This window comes from Saccopteryx bilineata, chromosome 3, assembly GCF_036850765.1.
Source record: "Saccopteryx bilineata isolate mSacBil1 chromosome 3, mSacBil1_pri_phased_curated, whole genome shotgun sequence".
NCBI lineage: Eukaryota > Metazoa > Chordata > Mammalia > Chiroptera > Emballonuridae > Saccopteryx > Saccopteryx bilineata.
In genome coordinates, this window is record NC_089492.1 from 48,142,744 (window position 1) to 48,155,531 (window position 12,788).

The 12,788-nt window shown below is 37.1% G+C and overlaps 1 pseudogene; it reads left to right on the forward strand.

The window, feature by feature from the left end:
- The first annotated feature begins 1,144 nt into the window (after positions 1–1,144).
- LOC136329767 (large ribosomal subunit protein uL11-like) lies at positions 1,145–1,683 on the forward strand (annotated as a pseudogene).
- The last annotated feature ends 11,105 nt before the right edge of the window (positions 1,684–12,788 follow it).

A 12,788-nucleotide genomic window follows, 5' to 3' on the forward strand; every position in this document is an offset into this window, starting at 1 on the left:
AATAATCTAGAGATGTTTTCTCTCAACATATGTACCCTGATTTATCAATGTCACTGCATTAAATTTAATAAATAAATTTAAAAAAATGGTCAAAAGACGTGAATAGACACTTCTTTAAAGGAGACATACAGATGGCCAAGAGAGCTATGAAAAGCACAATGCCACTAATCATCAAATAATTGCAAATTAAAATCACAGTGACATTACCTCATACTTGTCTGAATAGCTATCACCAACAAATCAACAAGCAACAAATGTTGATGAAGATGCAAAGAAAAGGGAACTCTCGTGTACTGTTCATTGGACTAAAGATCGGTAGAGCTACTGTGAAAAGCAATATAGAATTGCCTCAAGAAATTAAATATGTAACTGCCTTATGAGCCAGCAATTCTACTTCTGGGAATACATCCAGAGAAATCCAAAACACTTATTGAAAAGCACATACACACCCTCATATTCACTGAAGTGTTATTTACAATAGCTAAGATTTGAAAGTGGCCCAAATGTTTATCAGTAGACAAGTAGATAAGAAAAATGTGATACATTTACACAATGGAATATTGCTCTGCCATAAAAGAAAGAAAATCTTACTTTTTGCTTCAGCATGGTTAGCCAGATTATTATGCTAAGTGAGATAAACCAGTCAGAAAAAGATAACTACCATATGATTTCACTTATATCTGGAATCCAATTAACTGATTAAACTAACAAAGAAAATAAAAACAGACTCATAGATACGGAGAACAGATCGACAGCTGTCACAGGGGATGAGGCTGGAGAAGCTTGGTGAAAAAGGTGAAGGGATTAAGCAAATAAAAAATTCTGACACTGACAACAGAATGGGGATTACAAAAGGGAAAGCAGGGCTGAGGGAGGTAGAAGAAGGTAAAGGGGGGATGAATGGTGATAGAAGGAGACTTGACTAGGGTGGTGAACACACAGTGCAAGATACAGATGATGTATTATAGAATTGTATATTTAAAATCTATATAGTTTTATTAACCAATATCTCTCCAATAAATGCAATAAAAAAAAGAGTAATGCCTGGCTTTCGGCTTTTGGCTTTCAGCTGGGAGGAATCTTAGGTGCAACTTTCTTTGGTCACTCCCCAATCCCCGTTTATCTGACATCAGCGGCCCCCACAATGTCTCAGAAGTTAGACCCCAATGAGATCAAAGTGGTATACCTGAAGTGTACCAGTAAAGAAATTGGTGCTACGTCTGTCCTGACCCCCAAGTTTGGCCCCCTGAGCTTGCCTCCAAAAAAAGTTGGTGATGACATCACCAAAGCAACCTGTGATTGGAAGAGTCTGAAGATTACAGTGAAAATGAACATTCAGAATAGACAGGCCCAGATTGAGGTAGTTAGTGCCTTCTGCCTTTTCCTTGATCATCCAAGTCCTCAAAAAACTGCCAGGAGTCCAAAAGAAACAAAAAGACCCATCAAGTACAGTAGAGATATCACTATTTATGAAATTTTCAAATTGCCTGACAGATGTGGCACCACTCTTTAGTTAGAGAACTCTCTGGAACCATAGAATTTTGGGGGACTTCCAAATCTGTGGGCTGCAATGTTGATGGCCACTACCTGCATGACATCATAGATGACTTCATCAGTGGTGCAGGGGATTACCTGGCTAGTTTTGAACTACAAAGAAAAATATTTCAATTAGAGATTATTTGACACCCCCACCAAAGAAAGAAATAACTGAAGGTAATTTCTTTCATAGGCATATTGGGAGCTCTTAGAATTGTTTTGATAGTGTCATACAGGTACACAAGACTTCTCAAATGCTATCTGCCAAATGAAAAATAGAATACAACTTTTTTTTTATTATTATTTGAAGGCTTGAGACAGAACACAGTGCATTGTATAATAAAGAGAATTTATAGGCAAGATGTAAAATGGTGGGTGGAGGTGAGTCTGTATGGATAGTTATTTGAAGACTGGTAGAGTCCCATCCTGCTCACTGTGTATAGTTTAACATTTAATGACTATGACTTTGAAAAACCTGATTTAAATTTTTTTTTCCCCAGGTTAGTCACTAGGAGGAGCAAGAACATAGGAAGTCCATGTTGTTTCTTTAAATCCTGATAAATTTCAGGAATTATGCTTCTAAGTTTTAAATTGGATAAATTCTCAGCTCCAATAATATCCTTCATCCTTAAGTGATTGTTTTGTGCAGAGCAAAATTTCATTTGCTGTAATAACCAAATAAGATTCTAATAAAGAATGTGCTGAAATCAGAATAGAAGTCTCTGAAATTATTTATTTTGCTCCTGTGGCCAGCCCTACAGTAGTGATGGAATTGACTAATAATCAACTAAAATTTGGATCAGAGTTTCAGATGATTTGTAGGGCATCAGTTTCCCATATCTATAAAATCCATAATATTCCTGCATTTACTTTTGGGCATGTTTAGGACTGATATAGAAGCACAGAAGTTCTAGGAACAGATTTCAAAATATAATATAAATGAAACATGCTTTATTTTGATTAATAACTTTCTTATTTCTTGTAATTGTAAATATTCTAGTCAGGAGTCCCCCAACTTTTTACACAGGGGGCCAGTTCACTGTCCCTCAGACCGTTGGAGGGCTGGACTATAAAAAAACTATGAACAAATCTCTATGCACACTGCACATATCTTATTTTAAAGTAAAAAAACAAAATGGGAACAAATACAGTATTTAAAATAAAGAACAAGTAAATTTAAATCAACAAACTGACCAGTATTTCAATGGGAACTATGGGCTTGCTTTTGGCTAATGAGATGGTCAATGTGCTCCTCTCACTGACCACCAATGAAAGAGGTGCCCCTTCCAGAAGTGCTGCAGGAGCTGGATAAATGGCCTCAGGGGGCCACATGTAGCCCGTGGGCCATAGTTTGGGGGCCCCTGTTCTAGATACTATCATTTTAAACTGAGTTTTATAAAATCTGAAAGTGATTTTTTTATATGCTTGTCATATCAGCTTCTGGGGGGGGGTGTTTTAGGATTAAATTATTTTGAGAATGTATAGAATAAAAGTGATTTGTTAAGGTGGTGAGATGGTAAGTGATGTTGGTATAATTTTATTAGCACAATACTAATAATATTAATAGCTTGAAAAAAATTCATTTTTCTTCAAGTTAAGTGCTTTTTTTGGCTCTAGTGGGTAAAAATGTAAATTATTTCCCCATATTCTCCCCTTCCATTTCTTACATCAGTGGTTCTCAAACTTTTAAAGTCAGAGCACATTTAAAATCATACAAATAATTGTAGGTGCACTATATACATATTTATGAGAAATATGTTATAATAATTAAGTCAAATATTAAAGAAAAAATATATAAAGTCCAAGCATGCTTTTATGGTAATTAAACAAAATAAATATGACAAAATTAAATTTATTCTGACATTAAAAAACATTTTTATGTTATATTTTTTGAGTTATGCTTTTTAGAATTTATAAAAAAGAGGAGTTAAAAATAAAAAAATGACAAAAATGTTATCTTTTTACATATACAAATACATTCTTAGGAAGATTTAGTAAATTCGGCATGTCCTGTAATAAATGTGTTAAGTTTTTTTATTCTTGTGTTTACAAGAAACATGAGCCTGATGTGTCCTAGTGATTTCTTCAATGTTTGGGCGTATGTTTGAAAGGCAAACTCTCATTTCCTCATCAATACATTGAGGAATTCCTCTTTTTACTCCTAATTGTGTTGAGGGTAGAAAAATCCTAATTCAAATAAATAGGATGTTGAAAATTGTAGTAAAATGTTCAAAGCTTTTTTAGATATTGCCACATATTCTTCTTTTATAGAAATGTAAAAGGCTTCAAGAGACAATTTCTTATGTTTAATCATCAATCCATAATCAGTGGATATAGCTGCCAGTTCTTCTGTAAATGTTAAACCAAAATCACTTGAAGCTTCCATGAATAGGTCTCTAATCCAATCGTATTGTTCAGTGTAAAGTGATGGAAAATGCTATAAATTAAATTCTGCCTGTCAGCCTTCAAGTCCTATTTTATTTACACTTAACTTTTGCTCACTTCCAGAATCGAATTCTTCAATATTATGCTTCTTTTTGAGAAATGTATCCATTTTATTTGAGTGTATTTATCTAAAAATAATATAATGATGTGTTAATATATAATAAATATAAAAATGATGTATTAACAAAAAAGCAATATTTCCATAATGAAATAGTATAATAGAGTAACTATATTTATTTTTATATCTGGGCACATGCCGTGAACCAGTGCAGCTAGTAATTCCAGGTCCTGAGTGGGAATGGTGCAATATTAAGAAAATACACGGAATTAAGAAAATACAAGGTCGGAAAGGCCCTGTAATTGCTACTGGCAAGAACAAAGTGTGCCCCAAAACTGCATCTTGCTTTATTTATAGGGCAAAGTGGGCCATTAGCAAATCAATGAGATCTTTGAATATGTTTCCAAGGCAACCCAAGAATTTTCCCAAGTGCAAAAAACCCCCACCGTACATATCATCTTAACTTTATACCAAACAAAGGATAGAAGAAACTTGCCTCCAGTCTTTCTGGGGAACATGGTGGGTAGTGTAAGCAATCCAGCACCACAGCTTAATAGCCTTTTGCAACCTAATCAGGCAAGTGAGGTGGGGGGTTGGGCAGACTGTCAGCTTACAGCCAATTCCCCACACCTGTGTTCCCCCAAAATCTAAACTCCAAAACTCTGTTGTTTTTTTGGCCCCCACCAGGCACACATTTCTCTGGAATACCACAAGGTGCACCTGGAAATCTTCTAGGGCACACCAGTGCGCCCTGGTGCACACTTTGAGAACCACTGCCTATAATGCTACAAACATCCTTCTCAGGACTGCCTTTGCTGTGTCCCATAAATTTTGACTTGTATGTTCATTTTCATTTGTTTCAAGGAAATTTTTGATTTCTTCCTTGATCTGGTTGTTAACCCATTCGTTATTTAATAATATGCTATTTAGCCTCTGAGTGTTTTAATGTTTTTCAATTTTTCTATTGTAGTTGATTTCTAATTTTATGCCATTGTGATCAGAGAAGATGCTTGATATTATTTCAATCTTCTTAAATTTATTAAGAGTCATTTTGTGTTTTAACATGTGATCTATTGTAAAGAATGTACCATAAGCACTTGAAAAAAATGTATATTCTGCAGCTTTGGGGTGAAAGGTTCTGAAGATATCAATTAAATGCAGTTGACCTAGGCCCTGGTGGTTGGCTCAGTGGTAGAGCGTCAGCCCGGCGTGTGAAAGTCCTGGGTTTGATTCCTGGCCAGTGCACACATTAGAAGCACCCATCTGCTTCTCCATCATTCCTCCTTTCCTTTCTCTCTGTCTCTCTCTTCCCCTCCCACAGCCAAGTCTCCGTTGGAGCAAAGTTGGCCTGGGCACTGAGGATGGCTTCATGGCCTCTGCCTCAGGTGCTAAAATGGTTCCAGTTGCAGTGGAGCAACACCCCAGAGAGGCCGAGCATCCCCCTCAGGTAGGCCTGCTGGGTGAATTCTGGTCAGGCATATGCAAGAGTCTGTCTGTCTGCCCCTGCCCTGGCTTTTCACTTCGGTAAAATACAAAAAAATAATAAATAAATAAATACAGTTGATCTAGTTTGTCATTTAAGGCTGCTGTTTCTTTGTTAATTTTCTGTCTGGAGTGTCTATTCATTGATATTAGTGGGTTATTAAAATCCCCTAGTATTACAGTATTGCTGTCAATCTCACCCTTTATGTTCATCAAAATCTGTTTTATACATTTAGGTGCTTCTATATTAGGTGCATAAATATTTACAATGGTTATATCCTCCTGTTGGATTGCTCCTTTATCATTATGTAGTGACCTTCTTTATCACTTACTATATAGCCTTTGTTATAAAGTCTATTTTGTCAGATATAAGTATTGCTATCCCAGCTTTCTTTTTATTTCTGTTTGTGTGAAATACTATTTTCCATCCCTTCACTTTTAGTTTATGTGTATCTTTTGTTCTGGGTGAGTCTCTTGTAGACAGCATGTGTACGGGTCCTGTTTTTTTATTCATGCAGCTACCCTATGTCTTTTGATAGGAGCATTTAATCCATTTACATTTAAGATTATTATTGGCATGTTTTAATTTATTGCCATTTTATTCTTTAAATCTACATTCTTCTTTTTCTCAATTTCTTTTTTTTTCATTGCTCTTTTTATAGCAGACTCCTTGACATTTCTTGCAGTACTGGTTTGGTTATAATAAATTTCTTGAGGTTTTTTTTTTTTTTTTTTTTGTCTGAGAAGCATTTTATTTTTCTTTCAATTTTAAATGATAGCCTTGCTGGACAAAGTAATCTTGGTTGTAGATTCTTGTTTTGCATCACTTTCAATATTTCTTGCCAATCCCTTCTGGCCTCAAGTGTTTCTGTTGAGAAGTCAAATGTCATCTTTTTTTTTTTTTTTTTTTATAATTTTATTTTTTTAATGGGGTGACATCAATAAATCAGGATACATATATTCAAAGATAACAAGTCCAGGTTATCTTGTCATTCAATTATATTGCATACCCACCACCCAAAGTCAGATTGTCCTCTGTCACCTTCTATCTTGTTTTCTTTGTGCCCCTCCCCACCCCCTATCCCTCTCCCATTCCCCCCTAACCACCACACTCTTATCAATGTCTCTTAGTTTCACTATTATGTCCCACCTACGTATGGAATAATACAGTTCCTGTTTTTTTCTGATTTACTTATTTCGCTTCGTATCATGTTATCAAGATCCCACCATCAAATGTCATCTTTATGGGGGCTTCTCTGTAGGTAATTAACTGCTTTTCTTTTGCAGCTTTTAGTATTCTTTCTTTGTCTCTTTTTTTTTGTTTTTTTTTTTTTACAGAGGCAGAGATAGACAGGGACAGACAGACAGGAACAGAGAGAGATGAGAAGCATCAATCATCAGTTTCTCGTTGCGCGTTGCGACTTCTTAGTTGTTCATTGATTGCTTTCTCACATGTGCCTTGACCGTGGGCCTTCAGCAGACTGAGTAACCCCTTGCTGGAGCCAGCGACCTTGGGTCCAAGCTGGCGAGCTCTTTGCTCAAGCCAGATGAGCCCGCGAGCGACCTCGGAGTCTCGAACCTGGGTACTTCCGCATCCCAGTCCGACGCTCTATCCACTGCGCCACCGCCTGGTCAGGCTCTTTCTTTGTCTCTTAATTTTGGCATTTTAATTATGATGTGTCTTGGTGTAGGTGTCCTTGTGTTCCTCTTTATTGGGATTGTCTGTGCTTCTTGAACTTGTGTGACTTTTTCCTTCATCAGTTTAGAGAAAAATTTAGTTATGATTTCTTCAAACTAGTTCTCTATCTCTTGTTCATTCTCTTCTCCTTCAGGAACCCCTATGATACAGATATTGTTTCTCTTCGTGTTGTCACAGAGGTCTCTTAGAGTTCCCTCAGTCTTTTTGTGCCTCTTTTTATTTTGGTGCTCTACTTCTGTGCTTATGTTTATCTTATCTTCTAAATCAGTGATTTTATCCTCTGCTTTATCCAGCCTGGTATTGATTCCTTCTAGTGCAGCCTTCATTTTTGATATTGTATTTGTAATTTCTGACTGGTTCTTTTTTATGATTTCAATATCCTTTTTGATGCTTGCTATCTCTTTATTTAGGTGTTCATTATGTATATCTATTATTGTTCTAAGATCCTTGAGCATCCTAAAAATCATTATTTTAAACTCTGCAACTGGTAGTTTGGTTACTTCCATTTCATTTAGTTCTTTTTCTGGAAATTTCTCTTGTTGATTCATTTGGGTCACATTTTTTTGTCTGCCCATTTTGTCTGTGTATTAGTTAGCGCTGTCTGACTATGAACTTTTTGTGATGTCTTTATAAGGAAGATGGGCTTGGTGGTACTGATCTCCAGGCCACCTGTTCCTTGTTTTAGGAATGCTTCTTGAGGGTACTATTTTCCCTCCTGTTGTCTGTGAGTATTGAATGCAGTTTGTCCTTTCATGGGTATGGTTATTTCTTCAGGCTGGCTGGCTTTAAGGGTCAACCTTGATCATGTGTATTACACATTGTACAATGTTTGTCTTGTTGGGCATATTTATTCTTCACAGTGTCTGGTGCTTTCTAGACTCTTCCTTTGGGTGTGCTTCTTGTGTAACTAGCTGAGTCTAGGGTTGGTGCTGTCTGCCACCCACTACCAGCTGTGTTTGTTCTAGATCTTCTTGAGTTGGCATCAGCTGTTTTTTGTAACTTGATGTGGGCTACTTGTCTGCAGATACTGCTCTTTTTGCTGTTTGTGTCTTCATTTTTTGTGCTTGGGTAGTGTGAGAAGGGTGATCCTGTGTATAAGGATCAGCTTCCTCCTGCTTAGAGATGAGAACAACTCCATAAAAATCCAAAGCCTTATAAGATTTGCCTTCACTTTTTAGCTGCTCTGCCTTCTCTTGCAGCTACCTGGTCTTCTTACAGAGTCTTCTGTAGAAAGACTGTAGTGCAGGCTCAGACTGACCTCACTCAACCAACCTTTTAGCAGGTTGCAAGCTTGTTGGTTTAGGGCAGATCAGATTGGGAATACAACATTAGTGAGATCCCCTACTTTAGGGGACTCTTGGTCAGTAGCTCAGTATGGGGAATGTGGTCCCTACTCCAGAGCCTAATCCCTCAGCCACTGTTGGATACTCAAATTTTATTTTTTCTCAACAAGGTAAGCAGCAGGTTTAGATAGAAGTGGGGCTGACAGTCTCTTTTAAAGCAGTTCTTACAGCTGGTGAGACCTTAGTCTCACTGACTGAGAGGGTCCTCTCCTGGGGCTGACTGTGCCCACCCCACAAAAGTGGGTAAGCCCCTCGACCAGATCCAACAATAGCCTCACAAGGACCGACACTTTAAATGTCTATGCTCTAAGCCTGTCTCCCTTTCCCCAGTGGAATTTAGCCTACCAGGGCAGGATATCCATCACCTGGGCTTGCTGACTGTGAAGCTGCACCCTACCCAATGCACATGAGCCACTGTGCTGGTATTGATCACAGAGAACAAAACTTGCCTCAGCTGGTTCAGGTGTGAGGAGCCCTTCCTTTGGAAACCACTCTACCAAGGGTTGTTAAGTCCTGAACTGATGCTTTCCACAGCTGGCCCCTGGATATGCTTGCCCTGAGCCTTCCCGGCAGGAACCCAGCACAGACCAGTGAAGGACACTGCTTGTGACTGGCCCTCAGCAACCTTCTTGGAGTTACAAGCAATCCAGAGTTTGTGGCTGCCTCCACTGGGCCCATAAGTGAAAAAAAAAAAAGACAAAACAGCACATTGTTGATTTTTCAGTTGAAATCTACTATAGCTTCATATAGATAGGCATCTTCTTCAGATTTTAAGGTGGTCTCAGAAATGTGAAGTTTTATAAAATTAACTCTCCTTCTTTAAACATTTATTAGATTTCTCACAGGTGGGTACTTTCTAAATACAGAGGCTTTATCTTTGCTCAAAGCCTTGCTCTTAAGAAGAAGTCAAGTAACTAACAAACCAGCAAAACAAACGAACAAGCAAATAACCAATCAACTTCATTTTTTCTCCTGTTATGAATTTTCTGATGTATGACAGTTGCCATTTTCAACTGAAATTTATTTTATATTATTTCATCTCCAGATTCCTTATCTCCAAGTTGTGTAGGTACATTGATTGACATTTTTGTCAGAAGATATTCTCATTATTGCTTCATAAAGTGGAGTGTTATTTTGGTCAAAATTTTGACCTTTGAATATATGTGATTTTATTATTATTATTAATATTCTTAATATTATGATTATTACTTTAAAAGTAAAATAGCACAGTTTTGAAGTCTTCAGGGCAGAGGTATCCAATGATTTTAGGTTTATATGATTGGTAGTAAGTGTATTGATGGCACATATGTTTTGTATCTATCATTTTTTCTCTAGAGTTTAAAAATTCAATCACACATATTTGTATGTCGTTTTTGAAAATATAAATCTATCACAATTTTCCCAGAGACCAATATATAGAATATTTCTGAGAATGATACTGAAAATATTTTTAACTCTTAATGTAGTTTTTTAGTAACATACTATTCTTCCAGTTTTCCCAGATAGCCATTATTTTTTTAAATCTGGGAAAGATAAAAGATCATATCAGTTCACTCTGCCAATTCCACTAGAAAAAAAATAATGCAGAGAAGAAAGATAAAGTGAAAGAAATTCCAGTAGTAACTTACTAGATTAATATTCTCTGACATCAACATATACTAGGATTCATACAAGATTAAGAATTGGTTCTAAGAGTTTTATTAAAATGAATTCATCATAATAAATTATATTTCTGTTCTTCCATGAAATAATTACTTTTTTATGGGAAGTAACTGTGAACACTTTGCTCTGCAGCCTAAATGGGGTAAATCTAAATTGAGATGAAGTGATTATCTCCTGAGTATTTATTCCTTCTCACTTCAAATTTTTAACTCCTAAGAAGAAAACTCTACCTACCTTTCCAAACCATTATGAGAACATTAAATTATACATAAAATAATCTAAATGCTGAGAAATTAAGAAGTTACATTTGCGGTCTGACCAGGTGGTGGCACAGTGGATAGAGTGGATAGAGCATTGGACTGGGATGTGGAGGACAGGTTCAAACCACCAAGGTTGCCAGCTTGAGCATGGGCTTATCTGGCTTGAGTGTGGGGTTGCTAGCTTGAGCATGGGATCATTGACATGACCCTATGGTCATTGGCTTGAGCCCAAGGTTGCTGGCTTGAGCAAGGGGTCACTTGCTCTGCTGCAGTCCCCCATCAAGGCACATATGAGAAAGCAATCAATTAACAACTCAGATGCTGCAACAAAAAATTGATGTGTCTCTTTTTTCTGCCTTCCTGTCTGTCTGTCCCTATCTGCCCCTTTCTCTGATTCTCTCTCTGTCTCAGTAAAAAAACAAACAAACCAACAACAAGAAAATAAAGATGTTACATTTGCATGACACCTGTTTTGCAAATGAATTTTGTAAAATATGATTTTTATGTTTGCTCGATTATAGTTTGCATTGGGGGCTGGGCAGCGCCAGGTATATATGGTCTGTGAAATTGCAAATTACCTTTCCGCTTGGGAAGGGCCATTTGCTAATGTTTGCTGGAGGAGAAGTTTTCCTGCCATAAAGTTTTAAAAAGAGGGAAAACAAGATGAAAGGAAAGAAAAAAAACCATGTTTGCAGAGTGAAAGGGTGGAAAGAATGCAAAGTGCTGAAGAAGCCATGTTAGCAGGGAAAGAGAACGTATGAATATTGCAAACCAGAGCTGAGTGGCTTTGCAAGCTCCACTAAGCCTGGTGGAGCCTATGATTCTAAGAGGAACCGGAGAAGATTCTCCTGTTTGTGGAACTGGAGAATGTGTCAGGGCTTTGTGAGCCCTAGATACCCTGTGTGTTTGCTTGTTGGCTGGTGCGAGACTTTAATAAAAGAACGGCCCACAGTTTTTTAGCTCCACTGTTTCTTTAACGTCTGCCCAAATTCAATGAGAACCTGCGTATGCTTTGCCATGATGGCAGCAGCCCCTGGCTATACAATACCTCTTAGTTTTCTCTACTGAGTGTAGAAATATTTCCTCTTATTTCAGTGAAATTTGGGTTTATCTCCATTTTATATTCAACATTTGCAATCTAGAAGTGTGAGTTCTAGCTGGCTAACATGCTACTACAGAAGAAAAAATTGAGTTTCATTAATATAATTTTCTTTCTATTTCAGTGGTTCTTAACTTCTTTCAAGTAAGAACTTTTCTGAGAACTTTAAAAAATCAGCTATGGACTATTTCTTTAGAAAAAGGTACATATATTCACAAAATTTTTCCTATCACAATTGGATAATTGCTATGGATGCATGACTGTTGTATATTTTCTACCCTCCCCTTTTCCTATAATGAGGGTGAGTTTTTATTACAACTATGCATATTAAATATGTTAATGGAGACCACAGCTTTTTAGGTCATTTGTTCATATATTACTTGGCTAGGAGAAGCCACATTTGAACCTAATGATGAGGGTATCACCCAGAGGTTCTAGACTTTCAGCCCAAGTAAGAAACAGGATGAGTTCTCAAGGTTGATATTTTATGGGGAGGGCTGAAGGTATTTAGTAGAGGTATCCAACTGTATTGGAACAAGGGTAGGTATGAACATTGGAAGCCATGGCTAGACTGTGGCAAGCTGCTGCTTGCTTACCTATATCCATGCATCCCTTTTATATTACATTATATTTCTGTTTGTTATTCTGGTTTTCATCTCTGATGCCTCTCACAATAGGAAGTTATACCTAATCACATTTAAAAAAATAAAAATAGCCATGTATGTGCTTTAGCCAATGAAATGAGGACAGAATTGATGTTTGTTATTTCTAGACATATGGTTTTGCAGATGGCATGGGGACTGCCTCTTTAATTATTTGCCCCAAGTTTGGACATGCTTCAGATGATGGGGCTCTGTTATTCTCAGTTAAGGAAGGAAGATGACATGGAGCAGAGCTGCAGGCTGGCCATGAATGAAGAGGTGATCATTGTTGAAAGCCACTGGGATTTGGAGTCATTTTCTGCTGCAGCTAAACTTAGTTTGTTATGGATAACATTTTCTACTTTTTAGTACAAAAATCATTATATATATAACATTATATATATCATTATATATATATAACATTCTCACTATACTCTGTGCTCTGGGAGGCTGATCTGTATTGATTGTATCCACTATGCTTTCTTTTCTTCTAACTTCTGATTGGCTTCAGCTGATGAAAAGTACCAGCAGGATACTGTAGAGGGTAGAAGAGAAAGCTCAGA